The sequence below is a fragment of the Schistocerca serialis genome, chromosome 6, assembly GCF_023864345.2.
Source record: "Schistocerca serialis cubense isolate TAMUIC-IGC-003099 chromosome 6, iqSchSeri2.2, whole genome shotgun sequence".
In the NCBI taxonomy this organism is placed as follows: Eukaryota; Metazoa; Arthropoda; class Insecta; order Orthoptera; family Acrididae; genus Schistocerca; species Schistocerca serialis.
The window spans coordinates 308,263,320-308,278,975 of NC_064643.1; the positions used below are offsets into that span (position 1 = coordinate 308,263,320).

A 15,656-nucleotide genomic window follows, 5' to 3' on the forward strand; every position below is an offset into this window, starting at 1 on the left:
CTCTTCCATTACCGGATAGTCTCGACAATAATGGCGATTCAAGAAGGGTAAAATACGCTGAAAGCGGAAACTGCAGTTTGTCTTAGGGAGATCATTGGAGTACGGTAGTCGTTGATGCGTAGTAAAACGGAGACATGGGTCCTAAGCTCCGCCGGGCCCAAATTGTAATTCATTTTTCAGCTCCTGTTATAATCGAAATAATATGTGCGATGTAATAACCATATTTGTCAATTGAAATATATCCAGAGATGTCTGAATCAGGAAAATATCCGAATAGCTTATAAACAGCCAATCTGTTTAACAGTTAACAATGCTCCAGATGTTAATTCCGTTTCCTTAAGCAACACAGAAACACTTTTCTTAAATTGCCATATTAACTCAGTATGACCTTACGCAGATGGGACAGGTTTCCAACGTGTCTTCTTCTTCACATACGGCAGACCATTACAACAGCACAAACCAACAAAGACACAGACCGTATGTATGTGTAACAGAAGGCGATGAAGATACGTTACTGCGTTGTTATTGTAAACTCAAGCAATAAATTTGAGAATACACGATTCCAGCACACGAACACTCTCAAAAATGCAGTAGAGAGATGTGTCTTCACAACTCAAGCATGTAATCTTCGAAATCAGATGACACACAGAAACAGTGGGTTGGAATGTGAATCGAGCTCTGCATTTTCCTTTTCGCATTTACTGCTATCACTTATTATATGTTCCGAAATCACGTCACAGTCCATCGGATGTCAGTTTGCCAAAGCTTCTCCACTATGTTCAAATTCGTTTAAAAGCTTCTACATGCAGGTGATTCTGTATGGTAAGTAAATACGTGACAGTTAGTTCAATGGCTCATACCTCTTGCAAAACAATGCACCGCGCCTCTGAAGCTGGGCGTTCACTTCGTTCAAAACTTCTGAAGCTGACTAAAAACTTTAAAATGTTTAGTTAGTTGCTCTTGAAATACAATATCCAACACTACAATACCTGATCCAAAACTAAATCTTCTTCCACTCAAAAACACAAACGACCTATTCGTATCAACACTTCAAGTTCTCGACAGAATAAGGAAGTAATTTCACGGTAATGATGCACAACACTTCCGACAACTTAACATTCTTGTCAGATAACCTACGGTCAGCAATTAACACCAGAGCCAATAATTACAGGGCACACCATTATTTGACATTGTCGAAAGAATATTGATTAGACAAGAAGTGGAATAAAATTTTAAATAATTGAAATACGTGTATAACATAAGATTTTTATCTTTGCATTGAAATACATCCAAATGGATGAATATGTATGTATGTTCCACAACTACTCCTAGACCACTGGACCTATTTCAACAAAACTTGGTCACACGTATCACTTGCTGTCTGGAAAGAATCGCTGTGGCTGTAAGAACCACGTACCTGTCAAAGGAGTAGCCGACGACCCGCAGTTTCCCAATCTTTATTCATCCAGCATTTGAAAATGAGAGCATTTTCTTATCTGCAACGAACTGTACTACTAACTGTAGCCGGCCGGTGTGGTCGTGCGGTTCTAGGCGCTGCAGTCTGGAGCCGAGCGACCGCTACGGTCGCAGGTTCGAAACCTGCCTCGGGCATGGACGTGTGTGATGTTCTTAGGTTAGTTAGGTTTAATTAGTTCTAAGTTCTAGGCGACTGATGACCTCAGAAGTTAAGTCGCATAGTGCTCAGAGCTATTTGAACCCATTAATTACTAACTGTATTCACTACGCATTTTGCAGTCATTATTCACATATACCGCTGATGTGAATTCAAAATTATTTCATTGTACTACACATAGTTCAGAAAAACACATCATTCAGGACACATAATTTCATAAGTACCGAAATGCGTGAAAAACTGCCGGATCATACCTGACGTTCACGTTTATTGCTTCTTTGCTACTAAGTCTACTCGCAACACTTATCGCAAACAGTATCCACATATTTCCGTTGCATGTACGTGTGAAATTGTATCACTTTATGACATGTAGCTCATGTTGACTGCCTAGCCTTTGCAGACGAAATAGCAATAGTAAGTGAGACGGAAGAAGACGCGAAGACACAACTCGACTACTTAAGTAAGGTAGCCAGAAAGATGGGATTGAGGATCGTCTATAACAAGACAAACACATTAAATACCACTGCAGACTGGGAAACACCGGAACGCACTGTGAAAATGGTGGACAAATTTAAATACCTGGGAGAATTTATAACAGGAAGGAACAGGAGCAAGGAGCGAATAGCAGAGAGGATAAAGAAGATGAGGTGAACCTTCTGTATGACGAGAGAGATATACAATAAAAAGACTATATGCACAGAGACAAAGATAAGCCACTACGAGGCAACGGTGAGGAATGCAGTGTTATATGCTGCTGAGACGATGACACTAGGAAGAAATGGGGCAGAACAACTAGCGAAACAAGAGAGAAAAATACTGATAAAAATACCGGGTACCAAAAGAGGTGGAAAGAGGTGGATGCGATGACCTTGAGAAGGGTTGTACCATAACATGAGAACAATGTCTGGGGAAATCAGACTCAAAATGGCTGGATATGTACTTAAGATGAGTATGGACAGGATGACGAAGAAAATGTGGGAAACAACAGGGAGGACAAGAGGAAAGATAGGAACCAAGTGGGTTGTTGAACTTCGGAAGGACTGGTTGGAATTGGGGTCAACGTCGAAAGAAAGGAAAATTGAAGGAACAAATGTACACCGACCAATATGCCGGAGATCAACGACAGAGAAGAATACAGGAAAAGATTAGAGTGTTACCAGTGGAGTCGACAGGAGAAAAGGACACTGGAGATTTCGGAAGTAGAGCGGGAGAGAAGAAGAGAAAGAATGAAGACGTTCTGGGAGAAGAAAAGGAAAATGCAGTCCACGAAGGGGCTACCCGTGATCCTACAGAGGCCGTAACAAAAAAGAAGAAGATATATAGTTCAGGAGATATGTCATCATAAACAGTATGGAACCGCGCGACCGCTACGGTCGCAGGTTCGAATCCTGCCTCGGGCATGGATGTGCGTGATGTACTTAGGTTAGTTAGGTTTAAGTAGTTCTAAGTTCAAGGGGACTGATGACCTCAGAAGTTAAGTGCCATAATGCTCAGAGCCATTTGAACCATAAACAGTAAGCTCTGTGAAAACGATACTGCAGACGAAATTGGCTACAGCTTCAGTTGTAATACATGTACAAATATGTGGGAAAGATGTTAAAAATATATATGAAATTGCATACATGAGCAAGCCTTTGGCAAAAATTTCCTACTTAACCCGTCAAACGAAATCAACCAAGCTTGGCACTCATACTATTTTCTATCTGGAAACAAATGCTGAGCTGTAAGAAACCATGGTCGAGGGATAGCGTCTTTTTGTTAGTAATCAAAAACGTCGTCGGTCATGGGTTCTAAATTCGCCATTGCTTAAATTTTCGTTAATAATCGACACTGGCGCCCAAGACTTCGGGCTTAATATGTCACCCTCTTTCTTCCAACGGTCTTGTCAAAGGACAGAAATGGCAGAGGTTCAGGGCACTCTCTTGTCCTTTGGATCTCACCCCTAAAGGCAGAAGAATCAGCAATAATCAACGGCATGAGGCTGCAGAAGGGAGTGGAAACCATTACATTAAGACATCTCATGTGGCCTATAATTGATAAAAGTGTAATGATGATCCCGATGATCTCTCCATTGGTGAAAGGTTCCGGAATAGTCCCTTATTCGGATACCTGAGAGGGGACTGCCAAGGGGGAGGTCACCATGAGAAAAAGATTGAATAACCAGCGGAAGCGCAACGTTTAACTAGTCGCGGCGTGGAATGTCAGAAGCTTGAACGTGGTAGGGAAGATAGATAATCTGAATAGAGAAATAGGCTCGGTCTAGATCTAGTAGTGGTCAGTAAAGTGAAATGGAAAGAAGACAAGGATGTCTGGTCATAGGAGTATAGGGTAATATCAACAGCGGCAGAAAATTGTATAACGGGAGTAGCATTCGTTATGAATTGGAAGGTAGAGCAAAGAGTGTGTTACTGTGAACAGTTCAGTGACAGGGTGTTTCTTAAAAGAACTGACACCTAATCAACATCTTCAATTACAGTTCAGTTACACATGTCAACGTCGCAAGCTGAAGATGAATAGATAGAGAAAGTATATGAGGATACTGAAAAGGTAATACAGTAAGTAAAGGTAGGTGAAAATCTAATAGTCATAGCGGAATGGAATGCAGTTGTAGGGGAAAGAGTAGAAGAAAAGGTTACAGGAAAATATGTGCTTGGGAAAAGGAATGAGAGGGGAGAAAAACTGAAAAATGCAATAAATTTCAGCTAGTAATAGCGGATACTCTGTTCATTAATCACAAGATGAGGAGATGTACTCGGAAAAGGCCGGATGATACGGGCAGATTTCAGATAGATTACATCACCGTCAGCCAGAGATTCCTAAATCAGATACTAGATTGTAAGACGTACCCAGGAGCAGATACAGCCTCAGATCACTATGTAGTGTTTATGAAGAGTAGGCTGAAGTTTAAGAGATTAATCAGGAAAAATTAATACGCGATGAAGTGAGATATGGAAGCACTACGGAATGATGAGACACGTTTGAAGTTCTATAAAGATATACACTCCTGGAAATTGAAATAAGAACACCGTGAATTCATTGTCCCAGGAAGGGGAAACTTTATTGACACATTCCTGGGGTCAGATACATCACATGATCACACTGACAGAACCACAGGCACATAGACACAGGCAACAGAGCATGCACAATGTCGGCACTAGTACAGTGTATATCCACCTTTCGCAGCAATGCAGGCTGCTATTCTCCCATGGAGACGATCGTAGAGATGCTGGATGTAGTCCTGTGGAATGGCTTGCCATGCCATTTCCACCTGGTGCCTCAGTTGGACCAGCGTTCGTGCTGGACGTGCAGACCGCGTGAGACGACGCTTCATCCAGTCCCAAACATGCTCAATGGGGGACGGATCCGGAGATCTTGATGGCCAGGGTAGTTGACTTACACCTTCTAGAGCACGTTGGGTGGCACGGGATACATGCGGACGTGCATTGTCCTGTTGGAACAGCAAGTTCCCTTGCCGGTCTAGGAATGGTAGAACGATGGGTTCGATGACGGTTTGGATGTACCGTGCACTATTCAGTGTCCCCTCGACGATCACCAGTGGTGTACGGCCAGTGTAGGAGATCGCTCCCCACACCATGATGCCGGGTGTTGGCCCTGTGTGCCTCGGTCGTATGCAGTCCTGATTGTGGCGCTCACCTGCACGGCGCCAAACACGCATACGACCATCATTGGCACCAAGGCAGAAGCGACTCTTATCGCTGAAGACGACACGTCTCCATTCGTCCCTCCATTCACGCCTGTCGCGACACCACTGGAGGCGGGCTGCACGATGTTGGGGCGTGAGCGGAAGACGGCCTAACGGTGTGCGGGACCGTAGCCCAGCTTCATGGAGACGGTTGCGAATGGTCCTCGCCGATACCCCAGGAGCAACAGTGTCCCTAATTTGCTGGGAAGTGGCGGTGCGGTCCCCTACGGCACTGTGTAGGATCCTACGGTCTTGGCGTGCATCCGTGCGTTGCTGCGGTCCGGTCCCAGGTCGACGGGCACGTGCACCTTCCGCCGACCACTGGCGACAACATCGATGTACTGTGGAGACCTCACGCCCCACGTGTTGAGCTATTCGGCGGTACGTCCACCCGGCCTCCCGCATGCCCACTATACGCCCTCGCTCAAAGTCCGTCAACTGCACATACGGTTCACGTCCACGCTGTCACGGCATGCTACCAGTGTTAAAGACTGCGATGGAGCTCCGTATGCCACGGCAAACTGGCTGACACTGACGGCGGCGGTGCACAAATGCTGCGCAGCTAGCGCCATTCGACGGCCAACACCGCGGTTCCTGGTGTGTCCGCTGTGCCGTGCGTGTGATCATTGCTTGTACAGCCCTCTCGCAGTGTCCGGAGCAAGTATGGTGGGTCTGACACACCGGTGTCAATGTGTTCTTTTTTCCATTTCCAGGAGTGTAGATACAGCAATAAGGAATAGCTCAGTAAGCAGAACAGTTGAAGAGGAATCTACATCTCTGTGGTATCGATAGCAACGACGCCATGGCGTATTTAAATTATTAGTTTGGCACTACGACAGACACCGACGACAGCGCCCTCTAGTCGGTGCAGACCTACGAGCTCCGCTCCAGATTCAGCCCATTTGATAAACGGCAGGGACACTCCGCTTCAGCTTTGCTCTACATACGACGGGTCTCAGCATCGCACCTCATTGCAAGTTATGTAACCATGTATTAAGTTGTTTTTGTACTTATGTGCAGTACCGACGTGTATTACCTTTTCCTGCTCCTACCCACGCGCCGCCTTCCAGGCGGGATACAAAAGTTGGCGACGAGAACTGCCCTTTCCCCTCTTATCATTTCCTTTTTTGATCGGTACTACTTTGGCTTTTTTGTGATAGCCCCGTGTGATTGATTGCAGCTTCGTGCTCCCACCTTTCGCTATTTAGACTTTAAATTGTGTAAGCCATGGCCTCGCCACAGGGACAGGCTTCGCTGTCCGATCTTGTACGTTTTCAGTCTCAGCAAATGACGCAGCTGCTTGCTTGGAGTGGTCACACTACAAACTGCAGCTACTTCGGCGCCTCCGACGCCACTGACTGTACCGCCGCCGGCACCGCCATTTCGTGCCTTCAATCCTGACGTTGAACGCTGGCTGGAATACATCGCCCAGCTCGAGGCACACTTCGCAGCTTATAACATACCAGCTACAGAGCGGCTTACCTCTTTCATTGCCAACGCGAGTGTTGTGTTGTATCGTGTGCTTGCAAAATTGTTTCCTTCCACCCGCCCAGAAACAAAAACTTACGTCGAAGTGATTGACGCTTTGAACTCCCACTTCTGGGACAGTGTAAATGTGGTAGCTGCACGCTACAAATTCTTTCGCCTCCGGCGTGGCCCTACTCAGTCCAATAAAGCTTCTTTAGCGGACCTTCAGGGACTAACTTCTGATTGTGACTTTAATTGCTCGTGTGGACGCTCATATGCGGATATAATGATTAGAGACGCTATTGCGCAGAGTGTGGCGGATCACCGCATTCGCGAACAAATCCTTAGATTTAAAAACCCGTCTTTGCAGGAAGTAGTGGGCTTGCTAGACAGACAAGAGACAAGATACAAGATACATAAGACATGGCTACTTCCGCGTTCGACGTGACACCGGCTGTGTGTGTACTGTTAGCGCCCTCCCGCCCGCCAGCCCAGCCCAGGCAGGCGCACAGCGCCGCTCGCGCGCAACTAAACTTGTCTCAAACCAGGCACCCACTAAGAAACTGAAATCATGTCCGAACTGCTTTCGTGCCAAACCACGGGACAGTTGCCCATCCCGTCAAACACAGTGCTATTTTGGTAATAAGAAAGGACATGTGCAAACTCTAATTCCCAACTTCAGTTCGCGGGTTCGGGAGACACTGCAACGGCAACCGCCGTGACCATGGTTCACGTCTGCCTATGGACGTTAATGCCATTTATTCAAAGCCTTCTGCTTCACGTGTGTCAACAGATCGTCGTGTGAATCATGTTTGGCCAGACACTTCCTCTCGCATTCAGCACTATGCGAGGAGACATTTCGTGACTTTGAACATCTTTGGACGTTCTGTTCGCTTGCAGCTGGGCACTGGTGCGTCAATTTCTTTACTGAACAAATCAACGTCTGACTTGCTTGGTTCGCCCCCGCATCGTCGTTCACATTGCACTCTGACTGCATTTGCAGGACGGGAAATCACAGACCTCGGCGTGTGTAGTTTGCAAGCCACGTGTGGTGCAACTATAAGTACAGTGTCTTTCCATGTGCTCCGCTCTAGTGGAGCTACGAACATCTTTGGCATGGACGCATTTGAACTTTTTGGCCTCGCAATTCAGGACAATGTACTTTGCATCAACGCTAGTGACCATTCAGACAGTGTTACCGCACTATGCGATGATATTGAACTCTTTTCTGATGGTCTTGGTTGTGCCGCAGACTTTGCAGCGCATGTTGTAGTTAAAGACAATGCCACGCCTGTTTTCCGGCACGCACGCCCCGTACCGCACACACAGTGCGACGCAGCTGCTGAACCGAAGCATTTGCAAAACAGTGATGTCACTGAACCCGTTTCTGTTTCTCCATGTGCTTCGCCTGTAGTGTGTGAAGAAACCAAACGGTCGTATCCGTATTTGTGCTGACTTTAAGTCCATAGTGCAACGGTCTTGCCGCAGTGGATACACCGGTTCCCGTCAGATCACCGAAGTTAAGCGCTGTCAGGCATGGCCGGCACTTGGGTGGGTGACCATCCGGGCCGCCACGTGCTGTTGCCATTTTTCGCGGTGTTCTCAGCCCCGTGGTGCCAACTGAGGAGCTGCTCGACCGAACAGTAACGGCTACGGTCAAAGAAAACCATTATAACGACCGGGAGTGCGGTGTGCTGACCACACGCCCCTCCTATCCGCATCCTCATCTGAGGATGACACGGCGGTCGGATGGTCCCGATGGGCCACTTGTGGCCTGAAGACGGATTGCTGAGTGCTAAGTCCACAGTAAATCCCGAGACAGTGGCAACTGTTTCCCTTACCGCATCCAGAAGACATTTTTGATAAGCTTGATGCGGGATAATTCTTTTCCACGAATGGCTTGTGGGACGCATACTTTCAGATTCCGCTCAACGAACAGTCTCAGCGCTATTTTGTGATCAACACCCACCTTGGATTTTTCAAGTTTCGCCGTCTTCCGTTCGGTTGTGCTTCGGCTCCTGCTATTTTTCAGTCTTCAGCAGTTGTGTGCCACTGTCCCTGGTTGTTCCAACTATCTGGACGATATAGTTTTATCAGGTCACATCCCTGACGAACATTAGCAGGATTTGCGTGCCTTATTTACTGTACTTTCGCAGGCAGGACTAAAGTGTAACAGAGACAACTGCAAAATTTTTCAAACTGAGATTCAGTATTTAGGACATATGATTAACAGACAGGGTATCCACCCCTCGCCGTCACATCTGAGTGCGATCAGAGACTTGTCAGCACCAAGGAACTTGAAAGAACTTCAGTCTGTGTTGAGCAAAATTACATATTATATTCGGTTTATACCAATTGCAGCGCAGATTGGAGCGCTTTTGCATCGCCTTCGGCGTAAGAACGTTCCTTTTGTTTGGTCTCCGGAATGTGACGCTGCTTTCTACAAGCTCAGATTTTTGTTGAGTGATCGCTGTTTGATTCCTTTCGATCCCTCCAAACCAGTTGTTAGGCTGTCGATGCACCTTCTCACAGCATCGGAGCGGTTCTCTCCCACCGCATTAATTCTGTCGATCGCCCGATCGCTTTTGCGTCTAAATTGCTCACTTCTGCCCAGCAAAACTATTCTCAAATCGAGGAAGATGCTTTAGTTATTGTGTATGGAGTGACAGTTTCATGATTTTTTGTAAGGTCGCAAGTTCTGTTTGGTCACCGACCATAAGCCTCTGACGTCGTTGATCCACCCGTCAAAGCCAATTCCGGCCTACATGTCACAACAGTTGCAACGTTGGTCTTTGTTTTTGTCTAACTACAATTACGAAATTTTGTTTCGGCCTCCGGCCCAGCATGGTGATTCTGATGCTTTGTCTCATTTGCCTATCGGTCCTGACGAGTGTTTGATTGTTCCGAATTGTCCTGCATGTTTGTTGATTCGCAAGATAAGGAATTCACTGATGGTTTTCCGGTGGATTTTCATCGCATTGCTTCTGCGACAGCTGTCGACGCTTCTTTGCAGATTCTTTTGCAGAATATTCGTACTCAATGGCCTCCATCTGCTGCGCAGATTAGAGATCCACTTGTTCGACGTTACTTTGCGCAACGTCACAACTTGTCTGTACACCACGGTGTTATTTTGTTATGAACTGACAATGATCTGTCTCGTGTGTTTGTACCTCATTCGTTGCAGTCGGAAATCCTATTACTGCACGCTGGTCATTGGGGTATAGTGCGGACGAAGCAATTAGCGCGTCGTCACTGCACTTGGGTCGGCATTGACAAACATATTGAGAATTCGCTTGCTACATGTCGCTCTTGCGCGGAGAATCAATCTTCTCTCAGCCACCGCTTCTTTGCGTGGTAAACTCCTACTGCGCCTTGGCAGTGCGTTCATATTGATTTTACGGGTCCTGGTTGGTTGATAGTTATTGATGCGTACAGAAATTTCTTGTTGTACCTATATCATCTACTACATCTGCCAGTACTATTCGGGCTTTGACGTCTATTTTCTGCATTGAGGTCCTTCCTGAAGTTACTGTCTCAGAGTTGGGAGCGTTCTGTGCTGCTAACGGCACTTGGCATCTGACCTCAGCCCCGTTCCACCCCCAGTCGAACGGCCAGGCTGAACGCTTTGTGCGTACGTTTAAGTCGCAGATGAGCAAGTTGAGCGCCACACTCTCGCGAGCGTGTGCTCTGGACTTTCTGTGGTGTCACCGCCAGACACCACACTTGCTAGGTGGTAGCTTAAATCGGCCGCGGTCCATTTAGTACATGTCGGACCCGCGTGCATTTTCAGCCATCTCAACGTCACGGTGTCGGCCCAGCTACCGACACAACATTGGCGACGAGATAAAAGAGTTCTTTCTGATTGCTTACATTTAATTGTGTCATGGCTTCGCCACATTCTCCAGATGGACTGTCCGAATTTTATCGCTTGCAGAATCAGCAGACGCAGGCGTTACTGGATGCCCTTGGACAGCTCGTCCAGGGTCAACGTACCATTCAAACCGATGCGGCCGCCGCCGCTTTTTCGCTACCGTTGCCACTAAACGCTGTTGCACCTCCCTTTCGACCATACGTGGCAGCCGATGAGACCTGGCACGAGTGGTCTCGCCAGTTCAACTTTCATCTAGCAGCCTACAGAATTCAAGGTAAAGAGCGGCAGCCGTTTTTGCTTTCTTGTGTCGGTGTGTCCACATACCGTGTGATAGTGAAATTGTTTCCCCGACGCGACGTAGCAACTCTGTCCTACGAGGAAATTTTGTCTGCATTAGATGCCTATTTCAAAGAAACAGTTAATGTGGTTGCAAAACGGTATACGTTCTTTCGTACAAAACGTACGGCCGGTCAAACTAATAGGGAGTGGGTAGCAACATTGCAAGGACTTACTAGGGACTGTGCCTTTGAATGTGACTGTGGTCTTTCTTATTCAGATACAATGGTGCGTGATGCAATTGCACAGAACGTTTCTGATGTTCGCATACGGGAGCAAATTTTGAAACTAGTTAATCCCTCCCTTCAACAAGTGATAGACATATTGGATAGACAGGACACACTTGACTGTGCTCAGGAATCTTTTGAAACTTCGCCAGCCGTGTGTAACATTAACCGGCCCGCTGGACGCGCTGCGCGGCCCGGTAACCGGGCCTCGCGCACGTCCGCACAGCTGCCGCCGCGCGCTAAGCCACGTGTGCCGCGCCAGCCCACACATGTAGTGAAATCGTGCCCGCGGTGTGCTACTAGACATTCGCGTGAACATTGCCCGTCACGCCAAGCTATTTGCTTTTTCTGCAATAAGAAAGGACATGTTCAAAGTGTTTGCCAGAAAAAGCTCAGATCAGACAATCACAATCATTCCAGGCCCTTTGCTTCGCGCCGGAATCGAACCAAGGACACTCAGGCTCGTGGACCTTCGCCTATGGACATTCATGTCGTTAATTCCACTTCGTCCTGTGACACTTTCTCTAACAGTAACTGTGTTCGTCCCACAAAAACTGTGCGTCGACGTCGCCGGAAATCACGTCAATTAGCAAGTGATTCTGTACCAGTGTCTGTTCCAATTGCACAAAACAGTCGCTCTTGTCGTCAGCAGAACAATAAACTTTTTGTGGACTTAGACTTTGAAGGCAAAGTGATACCATTCCAGCTCGATACCGGAGCTGCAGTTTCATTGCTCAATCATGACACGTACAAACAACTGGGCAAACCTCCGTTGCGTTCCGCAAATGTTAAGCTAACTACATATTCCGGACAGACAATTCCTGTGTTAGGACAGTGCAGCCTTCTTGCGACATACAAGGGACAAACGAAACTTGTGTCATTTTACGTTCTTCGTTCTTCTTCTGCAGTGAATTTGTTTGGTCTAGATTTATTTCAGTTGTTTAACATGTCTATTGTAAATCAGGTCCTATCAGTGAATCAGACTGTGCCTACAGACAGTGTTTCTCGGCTGTGTGACAAATTTGCAGACATTTTTGCACCGGGCTTAGGTTGCGCTAAAAACTATGAAGCACATTTGGAACTGGAAGGAAACGCGCAACCGAAATTTTTCAGAGCGCGCAATGTTCTCCACGCATTGCGTCAGGAGGTCGCAAGAACATTGAACAATGTAGAATCACAAGGTGTGAGTGAATGTGCGCAATGCCTCTTTCATTTCAGCTCCGCTTCATCGCTTACGCCGTACAGGTGTTCCGTTTCTCTGGACGACCGAATGCGAACGCGCCTTTCGCCAGTTGAAATCGGCGTTGCTTTCTAATACTTGCCTTACGCCATTCGATCCCCAGAAACCCCTTTTGTTGATGGTAGATGCATCGGATTTCGGGATCGGTGCTGTGCTTGCGCACAAAGTTGGCTCCCATGATCGCCCTATTGCCTTTGCGTCCAACTTGCTCTCGTCTGCGCAAAGAAATTATTCACAGATAGAGAAAGAAGCTTTGGCTCTCGTGTTTGGTGTTACTAAGTTCCATGATTTCTTGTATGGTCGTCACTTTACCATCATCACAGACCACAAACCTTTGACATCGCTTTTTCATCCGACCAAGCCTGTACCTCCACGTACAGCGCAGAAATTCATTCGCTGGTCTATTTTCCTCTCGCAGTACCGCTACGGTATCTTGTATCGGTCCACTGCTAAGCACGGAAACGCCGATGCGTTGTCCCGTTTGCCTGTTGCTGAGGATAAAGCATTCGATTCTTCCGAACTTGCTTGCATGTTCATTGATTCGGAAACCGATGAAGTGGTCGAATCGTTTCCGATTGATTTTCGTCGTGTCGCTACAGCCACAGCTGCTGACCCTGTCCTTGCTTCTGTTTTACGTTTTGTTGCTACGCAATGGCCTTTGTCAAAGTCTCGGATCGAGGATCCGTTGGTTCGCCAATTTTTTGCTCACAAGGAGAGACTTTTTCTTCGACGTGGTGTTTTGTTGTTGCGTTCTGATAATGATCAGTCCAGAGTCGTGGTCCCACGTTCGTTACAGTCCTCTGTTTTACGGCTTCTTCACCAAGGACATTGGGGTATAGTGCGAACGAAACAACTTGCTCGTCAGCACTGTACTTGGTTCGGAATCGATGCTGCGATTACGAATATGTGTTCTTCGTGCCCGGCGTGTGCCGAACAACAATCCGCACCGCCGCGGAAAGTCTTTGCGTGGCCGAAAGCCACTTCCCCTTGGCAACGCTTGCACATTGATTTTGCTGGTCCATTCTGGAATGCTCGATGGTTGGTTTTGGTCGACGCCTTCAGTAATTTTCCTTTTGTTGTCCGGATGTCTTCCACGACGTCCTCCACCACCATCCAAGCGTTGTCTGCTATCTTTTGCATTGAAGGTCTTCCGCAGACTATTGTTTCCGACAATGGCCCACAATTCATGTCCGCAGAATTTCAGTCATTCTGCCAGGCCAATGGTATTCAACATCTGACATCCGCGCCGTTTTCGCCTCAGTCCAACGGTGCCGCTGAACGATTGGTCCGGACTTTCAAGTCACAGATGTTGAAATTGAAAGAGTCGCATTCTCGGGAGGACGCATTGTTGCTCTTTTTGTCTTCGTATCGCTCTCAGCCCCGAGATGGTCGCTCGCCGGCTGAGTTGCTCCACGGTCGTCCTCATCGCACCTTGATGTCTTTGCTGCATCCGCCGCATCAGGTTCCTGTGCAGCGGCAGACTCCTGCTTTTGCTCCAGGCGACGTTGTATTTTATCGCAACTATCGAGGTTCACGGCGTTGGCTCGCAGGGCGCATTCTTCGCTGCCTCGGCCGCGCGATGTATTTGGTTTTGGGGGCCTCTGGTGAGGTGCGTCGGCATCTCAATCAGCTGCGCCTCTGTCGTCGCTCGGGTTCTGCCGCTCCCCGTCTGCTTTCAGCGACGGTGCCGTCCGGTCAGCGTCCTGGGGACCCATCTACTGGCTCGCCTCATCCCCAGGTGTTCCCGACGATGCCTTCCATTTTGCCCCATGGCGACGCGCCGCCGCCGCCGCAGCAGCAGCAGCCGCCGCCGCCGCCGCTTGTTCTCCCGCCGGCGCCGCCCGCATTCGACGCTTCGTTGCAGCCGCCAAGGGCCTCCCAGGGTCACGCGCCGCCGATCGCTTCCCGTGACCAGCTGTCCTCCGCCATGGAACTCCCGCCCGCTCCGGACCACATGACGTCATCGCGCGTCGGCTACCCCGACGCAATGGAGGTTGATCCTTCGGTCCCTCCTGTCTCTTTACGGGCGCATACACCGCATGTTGACGTGCGCCCTGGACTAGTTTTTCAGGCGTTTCCTAGCTCCCCTCGGACCGAATGGCCGGGTGCGGGTGGCACAGCCTCGCCTGTTGTTAGGTTCCCCACCTCATCGCATACGTCAACATGTGGTCCTCCCCACGGCGGGCGGAAGCCTTATCACACGACCGTTCGCCGATTTGCGGGGGAGGAATGTGGTGTCACCGCCAGACACCACACTTGCTAGGTGGTAGCTTAAATCGGCCGCGGTCCATTTAGTACATGTCGGACCCGCGTGTCGCCACTGTGTAATCGCAGACCTAGCGCCACCACCAAGGCAGGTCTCGTGATACGAGAGAGCACTCGCCCCAGTTGTACGAGAACCTAGCTACCGACCAGATGTACGAAGCCTTTCTCTCTCATTAGCCGAGAGACAGAATAGCCATCAGCTAAGTTAATGGCTACGAACTAGCAAGGCGCCATTAGCCATACAGTGATTGTAATTAAAGTCTCCTGTGTATCGTCAAGATCGATGTACCACAATGATATTAAAGATAAGTATTAATACAGCTACGTACTTTTCTTAATAACATTAATTACGTATCCTGTTCCAGTACTTCACGCCCGTCTGCGTTAGTCTAGCGTGCATTTTCAGCCATCTCAACGTCACGGTGTCGGCCCAGCTACCGACACAACACTTTCCTTGCTTCCTATCGCTCTCAGCCGCGCGGTACCCGTTCCCCAGCAGAATTGCTACATGGCCGCACCCATCGGAAGCTCCCGCACGCTCCCGCCTCGTTCTGGCTTGGCGCCGCATGATTTGGTGTTATATCGCCTTTTCTCTGGCAGGCAGCGCTGGGAGCATGGGCGCATTCGTCGCCAGCTTGGCCACGCCTTATTTCTCATTTCTGGTCCCTCCGGCGACACCGGAACCAGATCCGTTTGTGCCGTCTTCGTTTTTCTACCGCTGGTTGTTTTCCGGCAGAACTGGAGGCTTCGCGGCTTCCGCCGCCTCAGGCCACGACTCCACCGACGGCGCCTTCGCTGCAAGTGCGCCTGCCGTCGTCGCCCCTGCTGCTCCGGTCATCTGCGCCGGATGGGCGCCTCTCGCCGCCGCCATGGCCCTACCCTACCTCCGGCCATCGTCGCAACCGCCGCCGTTT

The 15,656-nt window shown here is 48.6% G+C and overlaps 1 pseudogene; it reads left to right on the forward strand.

Moving 5' to 3' along the window:
* The first annotated feature begins 8,272 nt into the window (after positions 1-8,272).
* LOC126485496 (5S ribosomal RNA) lies at positions 8,273-8,390 on the forward strand (annotated as a pseudogene).
* Positions 8,391-15,656: the final 7,266 nt, after the last annotated feature.